Genomic DNA, 13,452 nt, shown 5'->3' with positions numbered 1-13,452 from the left:
AGAGGATATAGCACCCTAAGGAGGTGAAGCTGGCGGGTCCTAAAATTGCTCTTAATTTCTGACCATATTCTCTGTATTCCACTGTTCTTCCGCTGGATCCTGCAGCTTTAGGATTGCAGGCCAGCAGTTTAAATGTGAGTGCTTCGGTGAGAAGACTGACAGCTGATTTTCTAAAGGAATGTTGGGGCTAAGCACCCAGATTGTCCTGGCGCACTCTCTTTTCTCTATTCCTGGTCTTGTACAGTCCCCATAACCGCACAGCAAGATGCCTATACAAGCTTGTAAAGATATGTTCGTTTTGTATGTGACTGGGAGGGTTCGATGCCTCCTTTCCTCATGTGCGCTCTAGAGCTGATGTTGACAAACTTTTTCAGCAAAGGGCCATAGAGCAGATATTTTACCCTTCTGGTCCATGCAATCTCTGTGGCAACTACTCAGCTCTGCATTGTAGGATGAAAGCGGCCATTGACAATATGTACACTGATGGGCATGGGTGTGTTCCAACAAAACCTATTCATAGACACCGAAATATGAATCTCATAAAATGTTCCTGTGTGACGAAGTTTTTTCCCAACAACTTGAAAATGTAAAAACCATTCTTCGCTTGCAAGTTGTATAAAACAAATGGGGCCAGATTTGGCCACACACCTACCCTTGCTTTAGAGAAACCACATTATCCTAGTGAACCGTTGTTCAGGGTATTGTGGGTCTCCTGTGAGATGATTTTACTAAAAAGCTTCAAAGTATGAACATGTAGTTGTGTTTTTAAGACATTTCTTAAGAGAGAGAATTTCCAAATGAGTGGGTATGACAAAACAGAAACACAGATATAGAGAACAAACTAATGGTTACCACTGGGGAGAGAGACAGGGAGAGGGGCAAAATAGGGGAAGAGGGTTAAGTGGTACAAACTACTACGTATAAAATAAATAAGATACATGTATATATTGTATAGCACAGGGAACATAGCCAATATTTTATAATAACTTTAAATACAGTATAATCTATAAAAATACTGAATCACTATTTTGTATACCCGAAACCAATATAATATTGTAAATCAACTATACTTCAATTTTAAAAATTAAATAAATACATAAAGCAAAAACTACTAACAATACAAAGAGAAATTGATTTAAAAATGTATTCAAAATTTAGTGGAAAATTTCAATAATAACAAAAGAATTATTTTCTTCTAATAAACAAAAAAATAAAATAGATAAATAAGGGTATAGAGGGACTGAATATAACAATTCAGTAAATTTGACCATATGTAATATGTATGTTATGAAAATATATGTATGTATATCCCTTAGGACCTTAAATACAGTATTTGCATATTAAAAAGTATATCCATGAAACATACAAACTTTGATTAGGTACTTGACCTCAAACAAAGCCTTAACTTTTTTTAAAGAAGCGATTTTTACAGGCCTTATTGTCTGTAAGCCAATAACTGGATCTTAAGTGGCTTAAAAAAATTGAAGTATAGTCAATTTACAATGCTGTGTTAAATTCTGGTGTACAGTTTAGTGATTCATTTATATATATATATATATATTCCTTTACATATTCCTTTCCATTATAGGTTATTACAAGGTATTGCACATAATTTCCTGCACTATACAGTAGCACCTTGTCATTTTGTATGAAGTAGTTAGTATCTGCAAATCCCAAACTCCCAATTTACCCCTCCCCACCTCCCTTCCCCCGGTAACCATAAGTTTGTTTATGTCTGTGAGTCTGTCTCTGTTTTGTAAATAAGTTCATTTGTGTCTTTTTTTTTTTAAGATTCCACATATAAGTGATATGATATGGAATTTTACTTTCTCTTTCTGGCTTACTTCACTTAGAATGATGATCTCCAGTTTCATTCATGTTGCTGCAAATGGCATTATTTTATTCTTTTTTATGGCCAAATAGTATTCCATTGTATACATATACCACAACTTCTTTATCCAGTCATCTACCAATGGATACTTAGGTTGCTTCCATATCTTGGCTATTGTAAATAGTGCTGCTATGAACAATGGGGTGCATGTATCTTTTTTTGTTTGTTTGTTTCTTTTGTTTTTAATTTTTTTAATTTTTAAATTTTATTTGAGTCATTTATTTATTTATTTTTAGTTGAGATATAGTCAGTTTACAACATTGTATCAGTTTCTGGTGTACAGCGTAATGTTTCAGTCATACATACACATACATATATTCCTTTTCATATTCTTTTTCATTTTCATTATAGGTTACTACAAGATATTGAATACAGTTCCCTCTGCTATACAGTAAGGACTATACATATTTTATACATAGTATTTAGTATCCGCAAATCCAAAACTCTGAGTTTAGCACTCTCCCCTTCCCCCTGGTAACCATAAGTTTGTTTTCTATGTCTATGATTCTGTTTCTGTTTTGTAAATAAGTTCATTCGTGTCTTTCTTTTAGATTCCACATATAAGTGATATCATATGGTATTTTTGTTTCTGTTTGTGTCTTACTTCACTTAGAATGATGATCCCCAGGTCCATCCATTTTGCTGAAAAAGGCATTATTTTATTCCTTTTTATGGCTGAGTAGTATTCCATTGTATATACATACTACATCTTCTTTATCCAGTCATCTGTCAATGGACATTTAGGTTGCTTCCAAATTTTGGCTATTGTAAGTAGTTCTTCTATGAAAATTCAGGTGCATGTATCTTTTCAAATTAGTTTCTCTGGATATATGCCCAGGAATGGAATTGCTCAATGATAGGGTAAGTCTATGTTTAGTTTTTTAAGGAATCTCCATATTGTTTTCCACAATGTCTGCACCAAACTACATTCCCACCAACAGTGTAGGAAAGTTCCTTTTCTCCACACCCTCTCCAGCATTATTGTTTGTGGATTTTTTGATGATGGCCATTCTGATCAGTGTGAGGTGATACCTCATTGTAGTTTTGTTAAATGACTTTGAATTCAAAGATTTATCCTTCTGAAAAATTGAGAGTTAGGCAGTTTACTCAAAGGGTATACTTTCCAAATGAGTCATCTTGGTGTGTGTCCCTGAGTCTGAGACTGCGTCACAATTCAAAGAAAAATAGAAGGCAAATACGTGATGTTCAGTAATCAGTTCTGGGCTTTGAACAAGAGTCTTTTGACCTCTTGAAATGAGTACTGACCAGGATAGAAAAATAGACATATGGGCAATGTTGGAATATGTTAACAAGATAGTTGAAAGCAAAAGAAAGACCAGATAAAAACCTAACTTATGTGTTAAGAAATCACTTTTGTCTCCAAAGGGAGATTAATCATATCTGCAAGTGGAAATACACACGTTCCGTTTTTGCTGGAGTGATATATTTGCCAATCAACTAACTGTTCAAAATACCTTTGCCCTGATTGCAAAATTACCTGTACAATGGTTTAAAAAAAATGGGCTAGAATGTTTTTGTCTTATGGGGTTTCTGTTTGTTTTAAGGATATAAGCATAACTGTTCCTGCTCATAGGGGAACAGCCATACCTAAATTTATCAAGAGTTGTGTAGTAGGTGTAAGTGAGTAGAGTAACAGACCTAATAAATTTGCTGAACCAATAAATAGAATAAGTATTAGGGATAAAGTCCTCTTTTTATTAAGCCCTTAAGTGAATAACGGATTGAATTGCAAATTCAAAGAAACAGCGTCAGTTCTGCCAGGCTTCTCCCACCCTTCTATCCTGAGTGGCTAGAGAAGACTGAAGCCAGTTGACTACAGTATTTCACTGTTAAATAAATCATAGGGTGCAAGCCCACCAGTCTAGTGAAGATTTAGCTTAATGAAAGAGTTTGCTCTGCATTCAACTGATAGAGTCTTGCAATTCATATTTCTGAAACAAAGTTGGTAATACTTTCTTGGGGTTTTGAAGGGGCTTGGTCTATGTTGACCTATATTCCTAGTCCAGTGCTAATAATATTGGTGTTAGGGGAAAGATTAATGCTGATACAATAATGGATGGAGGTTAAAAAGTATTTGATTTATATTTTCAAATTATTATTTTATTTTTGTTATTTACTGATAGAAGTAATGTTAGTGACACAGAATAAGTTATACATATGTATAAGTATAGATTAAGTAATGCTATAATAGGTATTAATTTTATAATAATGCTGCTACTTTTACATAATTATTCATTTATGTCAGAAACCTATGAATGGTGGACGGCCTCCTAGGGGTAATATAATCAGAAGAATTATGATGGTAGTGATTAAAGGTATTCTATTTCATGTGTGTGGAAGTGTTATGGTGGATGACCTGTAAGTAAATAATGTGAATGTAATAAATGTCAACGTAAAATAAATGAATAGATTAAGAGTTACGATGTTTGGGTTCTAAATCATGATAGCAGCTATTCAGCCTCAATGGCTAATTGATAAATAGACCAGAATTTTCTGTAGTTGTGTTTGGTTGAGTCTTTCTCAGTCTCCTAACTGTAATTGATACCATAGTAATAATTAACATATTTAGATTAACTGATGATGGAATTTGATATAAAACTGATATGGGCGCAATTTTTTGTCATGCCGACCAGGTTAAGCCTGATATTAATGGAATACTTTGTGTAATTTTTGGTACTCAAAAGTGGAATTAGGAAAGTCAAAGTTTTACAATAAAGTTTATTGTAATAATAAAAGATGCTGTTGGATTAAAAATTTAGTAGTTTTTAACTGACCAGAATATACTAATTTAATAATTAGCTATGATGAAAAGTATAGATGTAGTGGCTTGTGTTAGGAAATATTTAGTGGGTACTTCATGGATTTAATGTTGTTAAGTATAATCATGGATTATAATTTTTGATTAGGATTGGTATATTAAGTATACTTGTCTTGACACCAATTCAGATTATTAATCAACATGAGCTTAATATAATGATTATGGTATCCATAATAATGGTAAGTGAAATAATGATAAAGAGAAGAGGATTTATTACTATGGGAAGGATATAAACCAGCATTTTGGGGCTATGGATCTAATAGTTTGTTTAGCTGATTTTACTATAGAGTATGATGTCACATGGTAACACAGAGGTTTTTAAATTCTTAGGATTAGGTTTAGTCCCTAAAATTCTGGAAATAAGAGAGTTTAAGCCTCTATTATTCACTCTATCAAAGAAACTCTTATCAGATGTATTTTTTATACTATGATGGGATATTTGATATAATAATGGGAAGTGATACGTGCCACATGCATAAAGCTAGTGCGAAAGTAAGAAATTTTTTCATAAGAGATGTATAAATTGGTCATATCTGAATCCTAGTTATGATGCTTGAATTAATAAAAATAAATAAAATAAAAGGGTTTTGAAAATGAAGTTAATTCTATTGTTTCCTGGTATATACAGATTGTGGAATGCCCCTAGAAAAAGAATTACTGTTAAAGTATTATGATAACGTTGGCATATTCTGCTAGAAAAAAATAGGAAAATGAACCTGCAGCATATTTGGCATTAACCAGAGACAAGTTCTTACTCTTCCTCTGTTAAGAAAAAAGGAGCTCTCTGTTAGGAAAAGAGGGGCTCAGCTGGTTTCTGCTAGAGTTGAAATAAGTCATATTATGGCTAGTGATCATGATGGAAAAATTAATCATAAATATTCTTGAGTAATAATTAGGGTTGATAGTGTAAATGATCCATTTACTATTAGTACTAATAATAGAATAATTGCCAGTGTAATAATTTCCTGTGACATTGTGCTACTGCTTGGGGTATACCAATTAAGGCATATTTTGAATTTGAAACCCATCTTGATTAGAGAATAGAATAAACAGCTAAATGTGATACAGCTAATATGAATAATACACCTAAATTTATGCTGATAAGTGGATATGGTATGGATAGTGAAATTCATATTGATGAAGTTAATCATCATAAAGACTCTTTGATAAATAATGGTTTTCTTTCTTTACCATCTTTTAAAATTGAAGTACATTTGATGTACAATATTATGTTACTTTCAGGTGTTACTTTCAGGTGTACAACATAGTGATTTGACAATTGAACAGGTTATGAAAGGATCACCATGATAAGTCTAACAACCATCTGTTATCATACAAAATTATTATAGTACTATTAACTACATTCTTTATGACGTATACACACACACACACACACACACACACACACTCATGACTTATTTTTTTAATAACTGAAAGTTTGTACCTCTTAATCCCCTTCACCTGTTTCACCCAACCCTGAATCCTGCTCTATGGCAACCACCAGTTTGCTGTCTGTATAAATAAGTCTGTTTCTGCTTTGTTTAGTTTGTTCATTAGTTTTGGGTTTTAGATTCCACTTATAAGCAAGATCATACAGTATTTGTTCTCTGAATTATTTCACTTTAGCATAATGCCCTCTAGGTCTATCTATATTTTTACAAATGGCACCTGGCTATTGTAAAGAAAGCTATAACAAACATAGGGGTGCATATATCTTTTCAAATTAAAGCTTTTGTTTTCTTTAGGTAAATGTCCAGAAGTGGAATTGCTGAATCATGTGGCATTTCTATTTTTAACTTTTTGAGAAACTTCCATACTTTTTTCATAGTGGCTGCACAAATTTACATTCCCCCCAACAGTGCACAAGGGTTTCCTTTTTTCTACATCCTTGCCAATACTTGCTAGTTGTTGTCTTTTTGATGCTAGCTATTCTGGAAGATACGAGGTGATAGCTTTGATAAATAATTTGAAAACATTAGCAATGGGTTGAAGTAGACCATGAGGACCAACAATATTTGGTCCTTTATGAAGTTCTTTATAATCTGATGCTTTTTGTTAGATTAATATAAGGAATGCTATGGCAAGTAAAACAGGAGCATTTAACAGAAGAGGATTAATTCTGAATATACTGTTAAGAAGAGGAATCAAACCTCTAGTTACAAAGGTTTATGTTTTATACTATTACTGGGCTCTGCCACTTTAATAAGTCCTGTTCTTGGTGAGAGTTGATAGAAATTAATTAAATTAAGATTGTATCATCTATTAGGTTGAAGATACTTTTGTCAAGTTGGCTTTATTTCTCTTGCCTTTTCCTGCTGGGAGAAATATTAAATAGAGAGAAACTGACCTGGATCACTCCAATCTGAACTTAGAACTTGTGAGACTTTAATCATTGAGCAAAAGACCAATTAAGACTTTAATCATTGAGCAAAAGACCAATTACACAATTGGGACGTCCTAATTCAGCATTGACGTCATAAACCGTATTGTCAACATGAACGTTAGGATTGCACTGTTGTCCCTACAGTAACTTGTTCTGTTGACCAATTTTTGAATGAATAAGTTACAAAATATATTTTGACTAATTGGGTCTAAATTTAAATTATTCTGAGATTTTAATATACTCTGAGGTCACTCTGACCAAAGTTATTAATCCATTCAAATTTCTATTATTTCTGTTTGATTAAAGTGTTTATATTTGAATGATTAACTAATTAAAGCTCCATAGTGTCTTCTCATCTTATTTTTTTTATTCCTTTCTCTTCTCAGGGAGGTTAATTTCACTGATTGAAGGTAAGAGACAATTTTACCCTTGTGTGGCCATTCATACAAGTCCTTATTTAGAAAGAACAAATGAGTATGTTACCTTTGCACAGTCAAGACACTGCAGTCTTTAAACATGTTACTTGGCAGGCAGTGCCTGTAGTACTAGAGATGCTGGAGGTGGTGTTTTTGGTAAACAGGCAGGGTTTATGTTAGCAGAATTCTTTCTACTTTTAAAAATATTTTTTAAGGCACATATCTGTATTGAATTAATGCTTCATTTAATAGTTAATTATTTGGGTAAATTTATTTAATTGTTAACTATCAGTAGTTATCTGATCTAAGCTTATTAGAAGAATTAATTCTTTTTACTAGTTATAATAGTATTTCTTCTATTAATTAATAGATTAGTCCAGTATTATATTAGGAGTTAATTTTTATTATATGGATTAAAATGAGGGGGTGCATATAGCTCAGTGGTAGAGCACATGCTTAGCATGTGCTTAGACCCAAGCATGCATAAGGTCCTGGGTTCAATCCCCATACCTCCATTAAAAAAAGATTAAAATTAAATCATTGAGCATGAATGCCTTCTTAACTGATGGCTGCTTTTAAACCAACTGTGGATTTATTAACATTCACTCTTTAAGGAATGTTATTAACTATGTCTAATAAGCTGTACCTTTTTAGATTATCATTTAAATTTATATAGGACTTAATCTCTTTTTATGTAAATTTAGAGTTGAAATAAAATTCTATCATGGATAGCCAGATACCATCAGGCTCAGTAAGCTTTTCACTTATATTTATAGAATCTTCTCATTATTTTGCTACATAGATGAATTTGTTCCTTAAATTGCTCATATAGTAGTTCCTGTGGTTTGGGTATATTTGACATAAGTTTTTTTTTTTTTTCTGAAATTGTTCTACTTAGTTCATTAATGCAAAATATAAAAGGGGATAAACTTTGCTCTTTAATACTTTAAATGCTTATTTTTATCATTCCCTTAAAAAACTGTCTACTTAGTACCCAATAAGCTATCTTCTATACTTTTATTTGTAAATAAATGTTTTATTTAACTTAAATATAATTGTTAAGTTTAGTTAAGTTTGGACTAGCTTTAGTTCAAAGTGGTCATTTGAAGAAGAAATTTCCTGGGTGTAAACTAGGTGCTTTACTTAAGCTGCACTTTGGTGCATCCAAGCACACTTTCCAGGATGTTATCTTGTACAATGACTTGTCTCCTCTCATGTGCTAGATAATTATAAATAGCTTTAACTATGAGATTAATATTCAAGGAGTGTGACTGATGATGTGTGCATGCTTCGTGGTTGTGATTCATTTATGTTCTCTATTCTTAATTTACTATTGATTCCTCCTTTAGTTCTTAGTTTCATAAAGGCTTTCATCTAATACTTAATGCTCTGAAAGCAGGAAAAGAAGCCCATTTCTTTTCACCCATAAGCTGCACTTTGAGCTAATCTTTTTTGTGCTGATATCTGTGCTTACTATGATTCTTTTTTAGGAGGTTTGTTGAAGATGATGGTACATAGGCTGTATCAGAGAGGAGTGGAAAAAATTTAAGTGTTTTTAAATTTCATAATTGAGAATTGGGCTAGAATGTGTTTGGCTGAGATTATAATTGGGGAAAACCTGCTATAAATTATGGAATAATCAAGATTATTTAGGCTTTGTGTGAGTTGTTGTAAAGTCCTGTTTTGGGGGTTTGACAAAATAAACACATACAGGTATGTTCCACCCCCCACCTCCATTCAAAAGCAGAACATTCCTGTGAAACCTTTCATAAGCCAATGGCTTACAGGAAAGAAGCAATCGCCTTAGGACACTTTTGCTAACAGATGCACAAAATAAATTGAGATAAAGCACAGATGCTCATAGACACAATTCAAAGCTATGGTGGCTTGATACTGAGATGCTGAGTGTAGTTCCCAGGGAAGGAGCCTGATGATGCCACTGTCACTGTTCAGGGTGCATGCTGCCTCTGTAAGGGCTCCTGCAAAACAAACACTGAATGCTATTTTTGCTTTTCTCCTTTTTTTCATAAAAGAGAAAATCCTCTTTGTATTTCTTTTGGTTTGTGAAAACAGGTACTAATGTAGATGTTTTGTAAAAGTGAAGTGGCATGAAATAAACTTTTGAAAAGCAGTGGGCACCTGTACAATATATACAGCTAAAGGTCTGTGGGCAGTTATGAGGGCTTGCTAAGCTAATTTTGTTTGATGATAATATATGGACAAATTTGTAATTACATTTTTATGTCCTACAAGCATTGACTAGCACCTTATGGTTATGATGTTGATAATTAATATTCAGTTAATTACTCAGAGCTTAGCTCAAGTTGCTTGACTGTGTTAAGGCCTTTTACAGCCATAGCTGGGTCACAGCATCCTCCCAAATTAAAAAAAATACTAAATGCACGGCACCACAATTATGTGGGAGCATCGGATCGATTAGTCATTAGTTCATTGAGATGTCTTCTTTAAGGGAACAAGTGGGCAATTTTAAGTGGAATGATCCTAAAGAAAACCAGATGCCGGTATAGTTCCCCATTAGAACTTCTTCATATAACGGACTCAGAGTGAGAAGAAGGATATAACTTAAGTGGATAGTTTGTTTCTCAAAGGTTGATGATTAAGGAAAGAAAATGGCTATGATAAACATGGTGACAAGAAATGATTTGGATAAGTGTACTATAGAAAATCAATAGTGTGATTGTTCCTCTCTACTTTCCTCCTCTTCTGGTAGGGAGCATGAAAGAGAGGGTCCTCCTGCCTGAGAAAGAGATTTCCCTTGCTCCTGGAGTGAGAGAAAGAGTCTCCTTCCTCTTCAGTAAGGGAAGAGATCCTAAATGACACAATAGAGGAGTTAAACTTAATTGATATTTTCAGGACATTACATCCAAAGAAAAACACAATATACATTCTTTTCAAGTTAACATGGGGCATTCTCTAGGATACACCACATACTTGGACACAAAACAAACCTCAACAAATTTAAGAGGATAGAAATTATATCAAGCATGTTTTCTGACCACAATGGCATGAAACTAGAAGTCAACCACAGAAAGAGAAACAAGAAAAAAAATGACTGCATGGAGACTAAACAACATGCTACTAAAAAATCAAGGGGTCAAGGACGAAATCAAAGAGGAAATTAAAAAATACCTTGACACAAATGATAATAAAAACACAACCACACAAAATCTATGGGATGCAGGAAAAGCAGTCCAAAGAGGGAAGTTCATAGCAATACAGGTCTTCCTCAAAAAACAGGAAAAATCCTAAATAAACAACCTAACCTACTACCTAAAAAAAATTAAAAGAGAAAGGCAAACAAAACATAAAGTCAGCAGAATGAAAGAAATAATAAAGATCAGGGAGGAAAAATAAAATAGAGATTAAAAACACAATAGAAAAAAATCAATAAAACCAATAGCTGGTTTTTTGAAAGCGTAAACAAAATTGACAAACCTCTGGCCAGGCTCAACAAGAAGAAAAGGGAGAGGACCCAAATAAACAAAATAAGAAATAAAAGAGGAGAAATTACAACCAATACTGCAGAAATACAAACGAACCATAAGAGAGTACTATGAACAATTATATGCCAACAAATTGGACAACCTAGAAGAAATGGACAAGTTTCTAGAAAATGTATGGGCCACCAAAACTGAATCAAGAAGAAATAGATAATTTGAACAGATCAATCACTAGAAGTGAAATAGAATCAGCAATAAAAAGCCTCTCTGCAAACAAAAGTCTGGGACCAGATGGCTTCACTGGGGAATTTGTGACAAATCTACAACCGTCATGATACTCAATGGTGAAAAGCTGAAAGCATTCCAGCTAAAATCTGGAATAAGACAAGGATGTCCACTCTCACCACTTCTATTCAACATAGTATTGGAAGTGCTAGCCACAGCAATCAGACAATAAAAAGAAATAAAAGGGATCCAAATTGGAAGAGAGGAGGAAAAATTGTCACTATGTGCTGATAACGTGAAACTATATATTGGAAAACTCTAAAGACTCCACACAAAAACTACTAGAGCTGACAGACAAATTCAGCAAGGTAGCAGGATACAAGGTTAACATACAGAAATCTGTCACACTAACAATGAAATATTAGAAAAGAAAAGTAAAAAAAAATCCCTTTTAAATTGCATCAAAAAAATAAAATACTCAGGAATGAACCTGACCAAGGAGGTGAAAGACTTATATGCTGGGAAGTATAAAACACTGACACAAAAAACAAAAAAATCGAAGATGATTCAAGGAAATAGAAGGATATCCCATGCTCCTGGAGTGGAAGAATTAATATAGTTAAAATGACTGTACTACCCAAAGCAATCTACAGATTTAATGCACTCCCTACCAATTTACCCAGGACATTTTTTCACAGAACTAGACCAAAGCAATATTGAAGAAAAAGAACAAAGTTGGAGGCATAACCCTCCCAAACTTCAGACAATACTGCGATGCTACCATGCTACAGTAATCAAAACAGCGTAGTATTGGCAGAAAAACAGATGTATGGATCAATGGAACAGAATAGAGACCCTAGAAACAAACCTACAGACTTACGGACTGTGGAGGAGAAGCACTTTCGTCAAGTCTGGGGACACAGAGCTGTCATCCGGCTGGGGAGTGTGTGGGGTTGGTGGCATGCGGGGCTGCATCCAAGACCCCACAGAGCTGGACATGCCTCCTCCAGGCCTGGCCCCATCCAGGACAATGAGCAGCTGCTGAGGGCCTCCCGCTGTGAACACCGCCCCGGGGCTGGGGGTGCATGGCACATCCCTGACCTGTCATTGCAGCCAAGCCAAGCCCGCAGCCGCAGCAGGAGCAGGGCCTGTGGATGGGTTGCCCTGGACATCTCAGGAAAGCTGTGGGGTGCCTGCATCATCAGAGGCTGGGTACCTCCTGGACATGAGACTGGAGTGGGCAGGACTGCAGGGCTGGTCCGAGGCACAGCCCGAGTGAGGAGGCCACTGTGTGTCCACTGTGTTCAGGACCCAGACGTGTTTGTAGAGACACTCGTCCAGATCCCCAGGGGCTCCTTCCTCAGGCACTTCGTGTTGCATCATCTGGTGGGTGTGAGGGTCCTGGGGCAGCCATGACAATGTGCCACAACCTGGGGATGGGGATGGGGATGAGGCAGGTCACAAAAGCAGGAATTTATCCTCTCATAGCTGGAGGAACAAAATGAAGGTGTGGTTGGTGCCTTCTGGATTCTCAGAGAATATGCTCTGGACTTTCCGGCCTTTGCTGCTTTCCAGAACTCCTTGGGGCAACATCACCTCCACCTTGGCCTCCCATATCACAGGGCTTCTCCTCTGTGCCTGTGTCTTTGTTTCTCTCCTCTTACAGGGACACCAACTGTTGGATTTAGGGCTCTCCCTCATCTTAACCGCATCAGTAAAGACCCTGTTTTCAAAATAAGACCTCATTCTGGGGTCAGAAGAGACACAAATTTTGGGGACACTACTGAACTCACAGCAGCAGGTGAGGTACTGGAAATCGGAGGGAAGAGGAATGCCCACCAAACTGAGAAGGCGTCCTGAGACTGAAAAAGGAGGCAGACAGCTCCACGTAATCAATGGATTGGTTCATTATCAGGTATCTTACTCACAGGGTGGGATCGGGATCCACATCACCAAGGGGCTGCTGGGACAATTTATGGGGGAAGGGAGTGGGTGCTTGGAAACAGGACTGTGCATTCCTAACTCAAGATTCATGAATGGGTAACTGGTCTCCTGGGTGCAGACTACATCAGCGAAAGTTTTCACTATTTGGGGACTAACGGAGCATAGAGGCTACTTGGTCCTAAGTTTAATAAACGGTATCTATTAACTAGAAAGTCTTTGAGGACAGAGAAGTGACTGACAGCACAGTACAGTCCTAGGTACGGTCAGCAGAAGGACAGGAGGAGCTGTACGGG

At 35.5% G+C, this 13,452-nt stretch overlaps 1 long non-coding RNA gene and 1 pseudogene across 2 annotated transcripts in view; one reads left to right on the top strand and one right to left on the bottom strand.

The window, feature by feature from the left end:
* Nucleotides 1-13,452, top strand: part of LOC105070495 (uncharacterized) — a 180,782-nt gene that overhangs the window by 163,711 nt on the left and 3,619 nt on the right. For both annotated transcript variants that reach the window (XR_835420.3, XR_006725522.2), the window contains exons 4-5: nucleotides 7,500-7,523; nucleotides 12,882-13,130. This is a non-coding gene — a long non-coding RNA (uncharacterized LOC105070495). The remainder of the gene's footprint in view (nucleotides 1-7,499; nucleotides 7,524-12,881; nucleotides 13,131-13,452) is intronic.
* LOC141574407 (NADH-ubiquinone oxidoreductase chain 1-like) lies at nucleotides 5,156-7,208 on the bottom strand (annotated as a pseudogene).

The sequence above is a fragment of the Camelus bactrianus genome, chromosome 21 (genome assembly GCF_048773025.1).
Source record: "Camelus bactrianus isolate YW-2024 breed Bactrian camel chromosome 21, ASM4877302v1, whole genome shotgun sequence".
Taxonomy (NCBI): domain Eukaryota; kingdom Metazoa; phylum Chordata; class Mammalia; order Artiodactyla; family Camelidae; genus Camelus; species Camelus bactrianus.
Note: the sequence above shows the minus strand (reverse complement) of the source record. Positions and strands in the feature narration are given on the sequence as shown.